Raw genomic sequence first — 5,238 nt, forward strand, 5'->3', positions numbered from 1 at the left:
TCAGGAAAGCTGAAATTTGATCCATCAGCTCATGTTCATCTTTTGATCTCACACCTAAATGTCTTAAGTCCATCCATCCATTATCTGTAACTGCTTATCCTGTGCAGGGTTGCGGGCAAGCTGGAGCCTATCCCAGCTGACTATGGGCGAGAGGCAGGGTACAACCCTGGACAAGTTGCCAGATCATCGCAGGGCTGACACATAGAGACAAACAGCCATTCGCACCTACAGTCAATTTAGAGCCACCAATTAGCCTAACCTGCATGTCTGTGGACTGTGGGGGAAACCCAAGAACATGCAAACTCCACACAGAAATGCCCTCATCAGCCACTGAGCTCGAACCCAGAACCTTCTTGCTGTGAGGCAACAGTGCTAACCACTACACCACCATGCTGCCCTAAATGTCTTACGTGTATATCAAGAACAAAATGATTGACTTTGCCAATACTTTCAGAAGGGACTGTATGAGGTAAATATGTACCATTATAATGTAGAAGCCCTCGGGAAGTTCTCAGTCAAAAGGCTTTTTGGAGGAAAGTGGAAGTGCAGAAGGGTGGGGGTGATTTTTCATTCAGCTTATGGAATGGAATAGGGAATGGCTAAAAGATGGGGGTGGAGATTGATGGGGAATGAGTGTGTGTGGGGGGGAGAGTAAGAGGACTGCTCATTGAATACATGAACGATTTGATGCTGAATGGGGGTGGGAAGTGAGGAAAAGAAAGAGACAGAAATGACACTGAATGGTAAGCCTCAAGTGATGACTCAGTCAGCTGTGCTCTTTAGCTCCACCAGGCACATTACACTGAACCTGCTTACACCATTCTGATAGCCAACACACACACACACACACACACACGTTTATGTCTAAAAGTTGTTGTCATTCATGTCCATGTAGAATCTTCAAATAAACTCCCATAATAACCCTCAACAGTCTCATTACTTGAAAAAAAAAAAGGGAATAAAACGCCCAAGTCAAAGCGAACAGGCCAGATGACAAAGAGCCTAATTTACTCTTGGTGTGTTTAGAACAACTCAAGGTTAAACGTATTCATGGTGAGGGCAGATATTGACAAATAAAATATATTTTCAGTGAAAGACAGTCTGAGAGTGAGAGAATCAAACTGAGCTCTTCTGATAGGGAAACATCAACCATGGAAAAAATGATATGAATCCTGATGGCATTTTTCAAGTGACTAAACTGCACTGAATCCTAAAACCAACTGAGGATCCCATGTAGTTTTTTTTTTTTTTTTATTGTACATTGATGTTATCACAGCAATACCTGCTCATCCATCCATCCATCCATCCATCATCTGTAGCCGCTTATCCTGTTCTACAGGGTCGCAGGCAAGCTGAAGCCTACCCCAGCTGACTATGGGTGAGAGGTGGGGTACACCCTGGACAAGTTGGGTGACACAGAGACAAACAACCATTCTCATACACACACATATTCACACCTACGGTCAATTTAGAGCCACCAATTAGCCTAACCTGCATTTCTTTGGACTGTTGGGGAAACCGGAGCACCAGGACGAAACCCACGGGGAGAACATGCAAACTCTATACAGAAAGGCCCTCGCCGGCCGCCGGGTTTGAACCCAGGAACTTCTTGCTGTGAGGCGACAGTGCTAACCACTACACCACCAGATTCGATTTCATAGAATGACCATTAGATGTACAATTCAAAGCCTGAGCGTATCCCAGCTGACTATGGGCGAGAGGTGGGGTACACCCTGGACAAGTCACCAGATCATTACAAGGCTGACACAGAGACAAACAACCATTCACACTCACATTCACACCTATGGTCAGTTTAGGAACACCAATTAGCCTAACCTGCATGTCTTTGGACTGTTGGGGAACCGGAGCACCAGGACGAAACCTATGGGTAGAACATGCAAACTCCACACAGAAAGGCCCTCGCCGGCCGCCGGGCTCGAACCCAGGACCTTCTTGCTATAAGGCGACAGTGCTAACCACTACACCACTGGATTGGATTTCATAGAATGACTGTTAGATGTACAATTCAAAGCTGGAGCGTATCCCAGCTGACTATGGGCGAGAGGTGGGGTACACCCTGGACAAGTTGGCTGACACAGACACACATACACACACATTCACACCTACGGTCAGTTTAGGAACACCAATTAGTCTAACCTGCATGTCTTCGGACTGTTGGGGAAAACGGAGCACCAGGACGAAACCTACGGTGAGAACATGCAAACTCCACACAGAAAGGCCCTCGCCGGCCTTGAACCCAGGACCTTCTTGCTGTGAGGCGACAGTGCTAACTACTACACCACTGGATTCGATTTCATAGAATGACTGTTAGATGTACAATTCAAAGCTGGAGCGTATCCCAGCTGACTATGGGCGAGAGGTGGGGTACACCCTGGACAAGTTGGCTGACACAGACACACATTCACACCTACGGTCAGTTTAGGAACACCAATTAGCCTAACCTGCATGTCTTTGGACTGTTGGGGAAAACGGAGCACCAGGACGAAACCTATGGGGAGAACATGCAAACTCTACACAGAAAGGCCCTCGCCGGCCGCCGGGCTCGAACCCAGGACCTTCTTGCTGTGAGGCGACAGTGCTAACCACTACACCACCGGATTCGATTTCATAGAATGACTGTTAGATGTACAATTCAAAGCTGGAGCGTATCCCAGCTGACTATGGGCGAGAGGTGGGGTACACCCTGGACAAGTTGGCTGACACAGACACACATACACACCTACGGTCAGTTTAGGAACACCAATTAGCCTAACCTGCATGTCTTTGGACTGTCGGGGAAACCGTAGCACCAGGACGAAACCTACAGGGAGAACATGCAAACTCCACACAGAAAGGCCCTCGCCGGCCGCCGGGCTCGAACCCAGGACCTTCTTGCTGTGAGGCGACAGTGCTAAGCACTACACCACCGTGCTGCCCTTGTTAGATAAAATAAATGAGTATCAAATATGAAAGCTCAAGGTAAGTTCCAGTGGACATCACCCTGCTGGTAACTATAGTAACCGAGCTAATATGACAGGTAGCTAGTCTGGTTGAACACATCCATGTCTTTCAGCCTAAATGAAAAAAAAAAGGATAATAATAAAGATAATAATAATAATGTGATCAGCAGAAGAGCTTATGAAGAAAAAAAAGACATTCAGGTTATTTCCCTGATACTGCAGTGTAACCGCACCTACCTGGGGAAACTGGGATACAGAAGGCTGCGTGATTTTTTTCTTCTTCTTTTCCTTCACATTTCAGCGGTGCAAACACAAACACACACAACAAAGATATCGACAGGTTATCGTGACACCTGTTCATCAAAACAACCCCTGCATCTGGGAGCTCCGTTAACACTTCTGGATCACACAGCCCAGGCTCACATCAGCATCATAAACTTTCATCCTGAATTAACCCAAGCACCTCGTCATGCGCTTTCTCAGAAGCATCCGAAATAACTTACACAGAAAGAACGGGCGCCGGATGCTGAACACGTCTGCAGATACCGTAGACCCGCACCGTGCGCTCGGCCCGGTGAACTTCCGCTGCTCTCGCGCCGCCGCTGCTTTCAGCCTGTTTTTCCCACGCAGCCACGACAAGCGTCACGCGGTTCGGTTTAACGGCGCACCGACAGCTTTGCAAGCCGATTTGCGCGGATTTGCGTGTGTAATATGTGCTCTGGGTTCTGAGCTGGAAGCTAAAACGGGCTCCCAGGATGGATGGATGGATGGATGGAGTGATGATGAATAGATTTCTGATAAATGATTGGCTGGATACCAGATCTGTAGAGAAGTAGGTAGAGTTTATCAGGAGAGCATGCAGAACCACTCCCTTTCAAAATCCACCAGCGTTAGCTACTGGATCACCTGAATGTTCTATTCATCCAGCCACTGTTGTTAGCAGGAACTCGACTGATTTCTATGTGCCTTATGGTAAAATCAATCCATCCATCCATCCATCCATCCATCCATCCATCCATCCATCCATCATCTCATTATCTCTAGGGTCGCAGGCAAGCTGGAGCCTATCCCAGCTGACTACGGGCGAAAGGCGGGGTACACCCTGGACAAGTCGCCAGGTCATCGCAGGGCTGACACATAGACACAGACAACCATTCGCACCTACGGTCAATTTAGAGTCACCAGTTAACCTAACCTGCATGTCTTTGGACTGTGGGGGAAACCGGAGCACCCGGAGGAAACCCATGCGGACAACATGCAAGCTCCGTACAGAAAGGCCCTCGCCGGCCACGGGGCTCGAACCCGGACCTTCTTGCTGTGAGGCGACAGCGCTAACCACTACACCACCGTGCTACCCATCCATTATGTGTAGCCACTTATCCTGTCCTACAGGGTCGCAGGCAAGCTAGAGCCCATCCCAGCTGACTATGGGTGAGAAGCGGGGTACACCCTGGACAAGTCGCCAGGTTATCGCAGAGCTGACACACAGACACAAACAACCATTCACACACCTTCACATTCACACCTACGGTCAATTTAGAGTCGCCTGCATGTCTTTGGACTGTCACACAGATACGGGGAGAACATGCAAACTCTACACAGAAAGGCCCTTGTCGGCCACTGGGCTCGAACCCAGGACCTTCTTGCTGTGAGGCGACAGCGCTGACCACTACACCACCGTGCCGCCCTTATGGTAAAATAATTAACATTATTTTCCATACTGAAACCTTACAGATGTTTTCATCTGAAAAACAAATAATGGGCAAACACAAAAGGCAGGCAGGATACAAAACATTTGTGTTCTCGTTGGTGTAGGGGTGAGCGCCGTCACCTCACAGGTTCTGGGTTTGAGCTCAGTGGCCGATGAGGGCCTTTCTGTGTGGAGTTTGCATGTTCTCCTCATGTCTGCGTGGGTTTCCTCCGCTTTCCCCGATTTTTTTTTTGTGTGTCAGCCCTGCGATGACCTGGCGACTTGTCCAGGCTGTACCCCACCTCTTGCCCATAGTCAGCTGGGATAGGCTCCAGCGTGCCTGCGACCCTGTAGGACAGGATAAGTGGCTACAGATAATGGATGGAAGGATACTGTAACAAAATAAGCACAGAGTAACATCAAATTCTGTACGCGCGTGTGTGTGTATACACTACCGTTCAAAAGTTTGGGGTCACTTTGAAATTTCCTTATTTTTGAAAGAAACGCACTGTTCTTTTCAATGAAGATCACTTTAAACTAATCAGAAATCCACTCTATACATTGCTAATGTGGTAAATGACTATTCTA

The sequence above is a fragment of the Neoarius graeffei genome, chromosome 19 (assembly GCF_027579695.1).
Source record: "Neoarius graeffei isolate fNeoGra1 chromosome 19, fNeoGra1.pri, whole genome shotgun sequence".
In the NCBI taxonomy this organism is placed as follows: Eukaryota; Metazoa; Chordata; class Actinopteri; order Siluriformes; family Ariidae; genus Neoarius; species Neoarius graeffei.